This window comes from Fukomys damarensis, unplaced genomic scaffold (genome assembly GCF_012274545.1).
Source record: "Fukomys damarensis isolate Sample0158 unplaced genomic scaffold, DMR_v1.0_HiC HiC_scaffold_16, whole genome shotgun sequence".
In the NCBI taxonomy this organism is placed as follows: Eukaryota; Metazoa; Chordata; class Mammalia; order Rodentia; family Bathyergidae; genus Fukomys; species Fukomys damarensis.
In genome coordinates this window covers 61,752,553-61,764,173 of record NW_022900928.1, presented here as the reverse complement: position 1 = coordinate 61,764,173, position 11,621 = coordinate 61,752,553, and the positions used below count along the sequence as shown (strand labels likewise).

General features: G+C 43.8%; 1 long non-coding RNA gene across 1 annotated transcript; it reads left to right on the top strand.

The window, feature by feature from the left end:
• The first annotated feature begins 523 nt into the window (after nt 1–523).
• LOC117286336 lies at nt 524–5,604 on the top strand. The gene is made up of 3 exons (XR_004517466.1): nt 524–592; nt 677–861; nt 5,438–5,604. It is a non-coding gene; the product is annotated as an uncharacterized LOC117286336 (long non-coding RNA).
• The last annotated feature ends 6,017 nt before the right edge of the window (nt 5,605–11,621 follow it).

The window sequence follows — 11,621 nt, the reverse complement described above, 5'->3', positions numbered from 1 at the left end:
TTAGAGGCTATTCTTGATCAGAACCATAACAAGAGGTCACTCCAATCCTTGGCCCCTCACACTTGGGGCCACAATCCACCTGTCTTGGTTACCCAGGGCCGGGCACCTGACAATTTAAGACAGCTCTCAAGCTCTGGGACCTGCCAAAATTATTCAAACTGTCCAATCCTAAACCTGCTCATCCTGCCTGCCTATTCCCTCTCATGGAAACATGATCAGAGCTCTTGTTCTTAGATCTTCTCTCTCTCTCTTTGCTTTCCTGACCAGCTCTGGGGCTTCCTCGCATACCCCACCCCATGGCATGGCATGCTTCTGCTCTTTAAGATTTCTGAGTGTAATAAACTGTCTTTCTGATGGCAGTTGTTTCTTGATCTGTTGGCCTCACATTAACTAAATAATGAGAGCCCATATTGAAAGGTGGTGGTAGGCAGAATACTAAAGATATTTCCTCCAAAATCCCCTTCCCTGCTTTTTCAGTCAGTTGAATCTAGATACTGATATGAAGTAATTTTGCAGATGTAAATAAGGTCCCAAGTCAGCTGGCCTTAAGATACAGAGATTTTTGTGGCAGAGGCATGCATGATGCAAACAGGTAAGCCTTTCAAAATGAGAGAGCTTTCTTCTTCTGGTTGGTAACAGAAGAGGTCACACAGAGGTGTGTTTCTATTGGTTTCAGGACAGAAGTGTGTGGCTATGCTGGAAACCACTGAGGACACATGGCCAGGAGTGGCTGAGTTTGCAAGAGGACTCCTACCTCAGCTGAGAATTGTAACCTTGCAGACACACTGATTGACACTGAGAGACCTGAGCAGATCAACCTGACCTGCAATACAGATTCTTGATCCATGTGAGACAGAAAAGGTACATTGCTTTATAGCTGCTGTGTTTATGACAGCAATAGAAAATAAATATGGCTGCACAGAATGGTGGATTATAGAAAAGCCTCTGCAACTAGACTGGCTAAGTACTTTTTTTTCCATATGTTATCTCTCTTTCTTTAAAAAAATTTTTTTTTTCCTCATTGAGTTTATTGGTACATTTTAGGTATACAGTGCAGTTACATTCATCATTGGGATCTTGTACCTTTATATGTCAGGTCTTGATTCTCATTTTTTTCCCCTGCCCTCCCTTCACCCCCTTCTCCCCTCCCCCTTTACAAACACTTCATTTCCATTTTTTCATTTTCTCGTATTTTTTCTTTGCCCTTATTAGCTTTCCCCTACCCTTTCCACTTTCCCTACACCTTTAGAGACTGGCTAAATACTATACTAGCTCTCCATTCACTTGCTCTATAACCATGATGAAGTTATTTATACTCTAGTTTCCTCCTCTGGAAAATGGGGATAAGTAGAGTCATCTCATGTAGGTTTGCTATGAGGATTATATAAGTGAAGATTGCTTAGAGCATGCCCGTCACATAGGAAATACTCTGTAATTGTTGGACATTTTTATGCCTCTAAATTTAATGGAAAAATAGTCAAAAGTGACCAAAGAGAAAAAGTATAAAAAAATTAATGAGAGACTTGGCCATGTGAGATAAAAAATGCTTATGAAAACATAATCATTAAACCAGCATGGTAATGACTCAGAAATAAACTAGTGGCTTGATGGAGTAGCATGAATCACCAGACACACACATGAATATCCATTCACTAAACAAATCGTTCTTGAGTGCCTATTCCAGGTGCTGTTCCATATAGTGGGGATATGGCAGTAGAACAAAAGTAAAATGCAAATCGAAAGAAGCAATCCTTGCTTTTAGGGATCTTATGCCCTAAAAGTGGAGCCAAATAATAAACAATTAAATGTAGAATGTTATGCGGAGAATTATCAGTCGTGATGAGAGGAATGCAACGCATTGGAGAGTGCTGTTTGTAGCAGGGCAGCCAGAGGAGGCCTCTTCATAAGTTGATATTTGATAGGGCCCTGAAGAAGTGTATAGGGAGTGGCTGAAATACCAAAGGAATGAGTGTTGAGGCAGAAGATGGAGCAAGTGACAGGCCTCGTGGCAGGTGTAGTCACGATCCATTCAAGGTTGGTGTGTTTGGTACAGAATAAGGAAAGAGGACTAATGGTGATGATAAGGTCAGAGATGTAGCCACCTGTGAATTTGAAGCCAATGGTTGTGACATAGAATACAAAGCACTGGTTAAATTTGAATTTCAGAGAAAAAACAACCAAGTCAATTTTTGGACCCACTTTGGGACATACTTAAATGTTCTAAATATATAATATTTATCCCTTGTTTCTCAGAAATTCTAAACTTTAATTTTAACTAAACACCTTGAATTTTTAACTTGCCAACTGCGGCAGTTTTATCTGGGTAAGATGGCTACAACATTAAATTTAAAAATCAACATAAAATTAAGTTTACAGTATGATATCCACCATATGAAAACATACAGACAGATATCTGGAAAGGAATATGCTAAAATGTTAATCCTATTGCTCCTAGATATGCTAGACTTGTGAATAATATTGTTTATTTCTGTATTTGCTCATTGCTTCTCTGCAAGTTTCTGTAAATCCCACGTGCTCTACACATAACATGATCAGTTTGTTCAAATCAGTATTCCAAGTGCATAGGAGAGAAAGAATGATTTAGAAAGTGAAAGAGTGCTGCAGAATGAATATTTGTTGATTTGCTACATTACTGAATTAATTGTACACAGTTAGTCTTAGGGGAGAAACTTTTAGCTCAGCTATGGGGAGCAGAGTCATAGACAGGTTCACTGTGAATGGCACCCAGAAAGAAGGGCGGAGAGTTTTGTAGCGAGCCTTGGGCCTACTTCTTTGTCCTGGGAGACAGATGCTAGGTGCTCCTATCTGAGGCTTACACAAAGCTTTTTGTGGATGGGACAATTCTGAGACTATGAGATATCCAGGCCTCTAGATTGGCCTGGTTCTTTTGCTGGGTCTGCTTGCTCAGTGCTTTGACAATGGCCTGAGCGGAGTGTTACTTTCCCTTTTGCACTGGACTAAGTATTTTGGGAGAAATGGGTACAATTCTGTTCTTTCAAAAGCATCATAAAGAATTCTAGGGCGGCTTGAACTGTAAGACCCCTAGTGGTCTGCAGCCTTGTAAACACGCGAGATTTGGAATGTGCTATTAATACACATAACACTTCAATAATTCATCATCCTTTAGGGAACAGCAAGCTTCTAGAACTCCAAATTTCACTGTGTGTTCTGACCCCTGTACCAAACTAGCAGAAAAGCAAGAAACAAGGTAGAGGAACAGCCACCTGACAAAGTGCTCTGACAGCCAGCTCTTAGACTCTGTGGAAGAAGAGACTCAGATGTTTATAGATTGGACCCACAGTGTTGATGGACTTTGGGTTCTGTCTTTGTGGCTTTCTTCCCTCCACACTGCCTCTCATTCCTTCCCAGGCCCTCAGCGTTCTAGTGTCTGGCCCCAAGTCACCTGGGCATGTATGTGTTTGTTGATCACTGCTGGATGGATCAGTTCCATCCTGCTGCTAGACTAGTGGAAACAGAGCCCTTAAGTCAGTCCTTGAAAACAACAGAATCCTCTGTCTGGGTGACCCTGGGATGCCAAAGACACCACTGTCGGGGAAGGGAGTCAGATAGGTGGCTTTCTGTTTTTCTGCATAGAGGTGAACCTTGGGGACTTGGAGGCATCTTTCTTTCTTTCTTTCTTCAAAGAAGAAAATCTAAAGTCAGTTTTAGAGTCTCCAATCAGAGGCCCTCATTGTGGTCTGACTTCTCTTTAGCTCCCATCCTTCACTGGAGAGCCACCTCATAAAGCACAAACAGAGCTGAAGGTTGGAGCAGGTCTACTAGGGCGAGGTTTCAGGGGTAGCCACCAGCAAGCACTTTGATGTCCCAGGGTCCAGCAAGCCTTTACTGAGCATGAACTCTGTACCAAGCCTGGTGGCACTGCAGAGACGAGGTCTTCCAGAGCCAGAGTGCTCCTTGCTAACCAAGACTGCCTGTTTCTCTGCTCTTACCCTGCCTCCTGCCCCACCTTTCTGCATAGTCATCAGGTGCCAACACTCACCTGTGGTCATTCCAGAGCTTCTCAAGGCCCACTCTTTGTCTTTGTGCAGCTCAAGGATTCCCTCTGTCACCTCTTTAGTGGAGCCACCATGACATTCTCTCTCTGGATTTACTCCATAGCACTTCCTAGCTGGGTCTTATTTATTCCCTTCCACTAGAACATCAGCTCCATGAGAGCAGAGGCCCCTTTGTCTTTGTGGCTTCTCTCAGGACTGGCCACATGATGTGGCATCCAGTAGGCATTCAGGGTGTGTTGGCTGAGCACACCCCTAGCTGGGTTTTCATGGTGTCTTCTGGCTTCTTGGGGGTACTCTGATCCCTCTAACTCTGCTTACATAGAGGGACAAACATTTACATCTGAGTTGGTCCATGCTGATCATCATGTTTTGAAAGAAAAACTGTAAGACAAAGAAGGAAAACGGTGTACTTCAGAAGCTACTTAATCAAATCTGTATTCCTTATAATAGCTAAAACTTGGAAATAGCCCATTTGTCCATCAGTTGGAAACTGTATAAAGATGTTTTTCTATAAAATGGAATACTACTCAGCTATAAAGAGCAAGAAATTAGATTCATTCCTAGGAAAATGGATACATTTTGGGGATATACTCCTAAGTGAAATAAATAAGTCACACATGTGTAAATACCAAATAGTTTCTCTGGTATGAATAACTAAAATAGTACTTAAGATCCAAACAGGATAATTAGCAATGTGAAATAGGAAGGGCTAAAGGTGTAGGGAAAGTGGGAAGAGTAGGGGAAAGGGAATAAGGGAAAAGAAAAAAATATGAGAAAATGAAAAAATGGAAATAAAGTGTTTATAAATGGGGAGGGGAGGAGGGAGTGAAGGGAGGGCAGGGACAAGGGGAAAAAATGAGAACCAAGACCTGTCATGTAAAGGTACAAGATCCCAATGATGAATGTAACTATACTGTATACCTAAAATGTACCAATAAACTCAATAAAAAGAAAAAATAATCTGTATTCCTATATGACCTAAAGCTTTGTGGGCATCTTGGCCAACAGTGGTCCTGGTTGATTCCTCTTGAATCAGATGTTAGATCAGCTGGCTCTCTCATTACCAGGTTCAGAGGGACCGCGAGGCTCTGGCAAAGCCTGCTGCCTAGCTGTTTCCCTAGTCAAGGACCCAGGATGAACTTCCTGGCTCTGGTTGCCACATATCTTTCTGAAGCTGCCTTGGCTCTCTTGGGTCCAGCCTGCTACTGCAATGGACATGGTAGTTTTCTGGAAACAGGACTTGGCCTTCTGGCCATCCCGCACTGAGTAGCACTTATCTCCATTGCTGCGCTGGAGGGGCCCCTGGCTCCCCGCTCCTCTCTCAGTCTGCAGCATGGATGGTTTTACTTGATATCATTTGGATGAAGTATGACCTATATCCTCTTTCTAATTTAAAACAGTACCTGGTCATCACCCTGAAATGAAAGACATCCACTCTCGGTGTGGCACTGTGAATATGCTACACAGATCTTCTGAGTTTTGCCTTCCTCATCTATAAAATGGAAGTAATAACGCCTATCTCGTGAAGTTTTGTAGAACCCAAAAGATAATAAAGACATAAGACCAGACAACAAGTGAGGGGAAGGTGTGTATGATGGCCATTATTAAGACCTGCTGAGCTCCTAATCTGGATGGTATCAATATTAGGACTCTTAAAAATAGGTCCAATTGTCTTCCTACCCTCAGGGAGGGGGCCTGACCACGGGCCACCTAGCCCAAGATGGAAAGTCACTCGGGCTTAGGTCTGAGCCTGAGCCTGGGTGATTGTAATTAAGCATCTCCCTTCTAAGCTCTGCCTATGTTACATTTTTCTGCACTGCTGTCTGAAAACTGTGGGAAGCTGAAGAGTTCTGTCAAGGAAGGAGATGCCTGGGATGCCAGAGAAGGGCGGTGCCCTGCTTACTCAGTAAGGGGTGCAGGCAAGGTATGCACTGAGCTAAATGTGAGATGGGCAATGAGTAAACGAGGGGTTTGTTTGATCCATGAAAACAACTTCAGGAACTCTTGGAGGCTAACTCCTTGTTGCAGCTCCATCCAAACTATTTTTCAAAGCTCCTAAGAAAGTGAAGAGGGCTGTTTGCTTTGGGGGCAATAGAAGCCCTGGTACAAAGATAGCTCTGGATTGTCCTACAGGGGCCAGATTGGTCTGTTCAGGATGGCTCAGGCTTTCTGTGTGCCCCTTCTCTCAACACAAGCAAGGAGCACGTGTCTCTCATTGTGCACACAGCTACCTGGGTCCCTGGGACACAGAATGTAAGCACATAGGGTAAACCTTGACTAAAACCAGATACAGCTGGTGACAGGCTGGGGCACTTATGGGAAGCACCTTGCCTCAGAGTCCCAGGCTCATCTTCCTTCATGAGCCAGAGCTAAGGGCAGTGTCATGCCAGAATGTAGGAAAGTCACTGAGATGGAGAAAGTGGTTTCCCACTTTGGAAGAAAAGATGTGTGGGGTTGATATGACTCAGCCAAATCCCACCCCAAGTTCACTGTGAGGAGAAGCCACCTGAGAAAGTTATTTCAGACTTCAATTTAGCAAGCACTTATTATCTTTCATGAATCAAGTGCTGTGCTACTTGCTTGGGAGTCTCAAAATGAATAGAGCCTGGCTTCTGTCTGCTGGGTTCACAGCTAAGTGCCTACTCTCTACCCTTCTTGTAAACAAGTCCAGTTCTGCCCATCATCCCTCATATGAGAGGGGCTGTCCTCTTCTCAGCATTCTGATTCAATTCCCAATCTCCTAGATGTGGTACATCTTTTTTCTCAATCCTTATAATGACACGTAGGAGTTGGTATCTTGAGCACCATTTTGCAAGTTAGGCCACTGAGGCTCCAAGATGTCGACTGTAGGAGTGAAGTACATGCACCTCAAAAGGACCTGCAGGATTTACCAAGGAGATGGCATTGGCCTGGAATTTTATGCATGAGTTGCAAGAGTGGAAGAGCAGAAAATTTGTCTCAAAGCTGAGAAGTTGCAAACAGCTTCCGTGTTATAGAAACAGCCAGCAGTTATGGCTGCAGTTTAGAAAAGTTAGGAATGCTCTGTATACCAGGTGATAGAGCTGTGTCTTTATCTTGGGACAATGCTGAGTGTTCAGGTTGTCACCTGTGTGTGGCATGTGCATGTGCTTGTATTATATGTATGTGTGTGCACTTGTGTTTGCATGCATGTGTGTGCATGTACTGCGGTGGCACTTACTCTGGGGGGAATCACTGATGGGCTGTGTGTTTGATCTGCCCTCTAATGAGGGATGGATAATGGTGGGGGTGAATATATACAGACCAGCTGAGAGGTTATCAGAGCCGTCCAGAAATAGTAACTAATGTCTGCTGAATACTTTACCATGATGAACATAATGCTACACACTTTACAAGCCTTGTCTCATAAATGTTGTATCAGCCCCTGAGGTGAGTATTGTTAGAGACTGAAGTTAAATAATATGCCCAGGATCACATAGTTAGCAGCATACACTAAGATTCCCAACTGCTGATCATTATTACTTGGTAAGACGAGGGTCTAAGTTTAAGCAGGACAGTGGGAATGAAAGTAGAAGAAATATCTGATAAATATTTAAGAGGCAAAAACCCCAGTGAATTCCAGATTAGATGGATTTAGAGAATGTGTGAGACTGACAAGCTTCTGGCCCAGGTGACTGTGGAGTCTGGAGAAGAACAGATGTGAGAGAAAAGGTGATTTTTCTAACCTCAGAGTCAGTTGTCCAGATATAGCTGGGTCCCAGCTCTGTCCATTGCCACACGAACTGCCCCTGCTTGTTCCTCTTAGCTGATCAGTAATTATTTCCCCTGTCAAAAAGACCTGTCTCAGGACTCCAGGACCCTCAGCCCCACTCAGCTTGATCTTTTGGACCTTCTCTCTTTGGATACGGACACTCTGCCAGTCACAAAGCCCCTGACTGCACATTTCTCCATTTGGGATAATGAGCCCTAAAATACAATGTTTCAACTCTTCACCCAAGAAGTGTATTAGAAAAGGAAATGAGGTGTGTCAGGCAGGTAGCATCTTTGATGGACCACGCCAGCTCCTGGGGATCATGACATCTCTTATTGAACATTTGAAAGCCACAGTTTAATAAGCAGTCTTGGCATTTCACCTGGGATGAATCCCAAGCACATATGTTTTATTTCCTTTCGGAGAGTCGGGGCATGTGTCTGTTTCTTGCCCCTTTCATTAACATTTCACCAGATTTTAATTGCATATTTACCATGTGCCTGGCACATCTCTCTTCTCTTTCCATGTTTGAAGTGACTATTGCAGGACTCCCAAAGCAGAGCTTGATTCTGTGTGTCATCTCTTCGCTCATTTGTCAGATTCTTCTTGGTTGGGAGGCTTGACTTCATTTCAACATTCCCTGTACTACCTGACTCCCGAATTCTCTTTATCGTTGTCTCTTCTATGTTTTCTAATCTGAGGATCCTTCTCCTTGACAGAAAGATGGAAACAAAATGAGGAACTGAAGAGTCTGCTTTAAACTATTCATGTTAGGAGGAGAGAAGGGGAACTTGCAGTTGGTATTTTTGAAACCATTCCTCTGTGGTAGGTGTCTGGAGGCTTTAGGTTTTGTTGTGGTTTTAATGCATCATCCCGTATAATCCTCACACCAAGCATGTGGTATGAGAATTATTATTTCCATTGTATGAACAAGAAAACAGAGGTTCAGAGAGGTTAAGAACATTACCCAGAAATAGCTGGACAAAACAGTCTGTGCTCATCACTCTGACTGTACCCAAAAAGGCCTTTTGTGGTGTTGTCTTTGGGTCATTCCAAACTTCAATCTTCCCAACATTCTACTTAAAGGTCTGTGTCACTCCTTTGTATTCATCCTGTGTCTGCCATCTTCTTCCAAATCAGAGTCATTTGCAATTGCATTGTCAGAATTTCACTTCTGAAAGTCATCCCTCCAGTACCATCTTCCCTGAGCTCATCAGGTTGTGGGATCAGGCTGTTTTTCCTCTGCTGATGAAGCTAATCTGCCTTCATAGAGACTAAGGTACGTGTCAGACCATGCCCAGCCCTTTTCTCCATGAATAGCATGAATTTTGAGATGGCCTGGGTATTCTTTCTCAAAAGTTCCTTTCCGTTCCTCTTCCAAGCAGTCCACCCTAATGAAGCAGAATTAGCTTCCAAATAGATGCTCCCCACCCCTTTCTCAGAAAGCTCCTCTTGCTGAGGCAAACCGCGTACATATTATAATACAATCATGACTTTCCGCAATGATAGTTCCTGCAATGAAGAGTAGTCATGAATACAGTTGACTAAGTCAGATAGACTTGGAGAGGACCACATTTCTGTGAACAATTTTTAAATGCACATTTTGTCAATGAGACAGTGCACAGGGTCTCACTCGGTCCCCTATGTAAGCACACTTGTATAGGTGTCACTGTGTGTGGCTCTAGGCAGAGTTATATTGCAGTGTGTGTGCAGTTTACATAAAATTCCGTTAAGTGACTTTGGGTGAGATAGATAATATGGAGGATTGGCTATGGCGTGAAACTTTGGAGGATACAGACGCAGGGTTCAGAGCTTTCTCAATACTTTATTCATCAGGAGACTTGGGAAGACTTCTAACACCTCTAAACCTTAGTTTTCTTCTCTGTAAAGTGAATATGATACATCATGTAACACTGAATATGATAATGTTTGCAAATAATTGGCACAGGCCTGGCACATACTAAGATGATCAACATCAGCTATTACCAGGTGGAACTCTATCTGCTCTTGTAGGGAGTTGTTTTGGTGTGTGTCAGGGTGTGTGAATCTGAATGTGAAAATCTGAGCATGTATTCCTAGAATATTTCAGCTTTTTTGCTGCTTTTTAACATCCAGTAGTCACAGATACATGGCAGTGTGTCCTAAGGACAGAGACTGTGAGAGTGAAGGACTAGAATCCTTTTACATCAAAAGTCCGAAGAGCTGGGCTGCACTGAAATTGGAGAAGAGAGTCCCCTGGTAGGCATGGTGGGCAGAGCGAGAGAAAGATATCTGTCAAGATGCGAAGTGCCACAGCAGGTGCCTTTTCTCCAAGGGACACAGGGCCAGGTCTGCAACACCCACCCACCTCTCCTCAGACTGGTGCAACAGCTGAGCTCCTCTGGGAAGTGAAGGCCCATGCTAAGACAGGTGCACCCCCGAGGCTGGGCACCACCCTTCTCCATAAGGGGCACTTGTGAGAGCTCACCACGATGTTTCCTGGCCCTCACTTTCTGATGATCCTTCACGGAAAACAAGCAGCAGCCCGCATGCATGTATTTCCTCAACTGAAACTCCAACTTCGATTTCCAGGCAGCACAACATTTGTTTTTAGGAAAAAAAAAAAAAAACCCGCAGTCAGCTCAAGGGTGATGAGGTGACAGGGCTGCAATTATCACCTGCTCCTCAGCACCCAGAGTATTGTGGGGAAGGTGCTGACAGCTTTGAACTTCGTGTGGGGAGCTGAAGCCCCCACCTCTGCTCAGAACATTTGACACAGACAGACAGCTGTGGGACCAGAGTGAGGGTGGCGGGGGTGGCGGGGGCCGTCACCTCCTCCCCTTTCTCCTCCCCTTGCATTTAGACTGAGGGAGTGGGCTGAGAGGCTCTGCTCATGTTCCCATTATTGGGCAGATTTTTATAATATCCAGCTATACATTACTTCAGAATGTTCTCAGGATGCAAGACCTTGCAAAAAGAAAAAAGAAAAGAAAAGAAAAAGCAAAGCAAAGCAAAACAAAGCAAAGGGTATTAGTATAAAATCAAATGACCTTTACCAGGCTCACACCAAGGGGCAGGATAGAGGAATGACCTCCAGAGGGCGCCAGAGTGATTCCATGGTAAGTGACTGCTAAATCCAGGGGCATCGCGTGGAGAGGTAGGCTTCCTTGCCGCAGAGACAATGGCTAGTAATCCAATTCAGCTTCTTCCTTAATGTGTGACCTTGAACAGCTCATTAACCTGTCTGAGCTTTTGTTTCCTCATTTGTTGAATGAGGGTAGCATTCCTACTTGGAGTAGGGTTGTTAGGAAGGCTCAATAAGATAAAGAGTTTGGGATTAAATGAGAGAACACAGACCAAGGTGAGAAGGGTGGCCAAGAATTATTGCAAAAGGTATGCATCTCCCTTTGCGCTTTAAATTAATGGAATTAACACTGCCTGCCTTAGATATGTGCAGCCCTTTATCATATGTCCATTAGTGCCTTATAATAAATAAACACAAATTCAGCAAAAATTCCAGAATTCCTCGTAGCCTTTGTGATGGTATTTTCCCCAATTAACAGACACTAAGCACTGTTGCTGTCATGCCCGGGTGTGTAGATGGATTTGCCACGAGACAAGAGTCCTCAGAGCCCCTAGGAAGGTTAGGAACTGCCGAGATAATGCATGTCAAGCTTTTGTCCCCCACCCCCTTCTCCTGAGCCAGAGGAGGGAGGCTCTTCTGACTCACTCAGACAGGGCTCTGATTGTTTTGCAGGGCTGCAGGAGGTAGCAAGAAATGTACTATATGCTCTTGGACAAGCCCAGAGGCTCCACTGAGTACCTTGAAAAGTCTGGCATTGCTTTCCCCTGCTTTTTTTTTTTTTTTTTTTTTT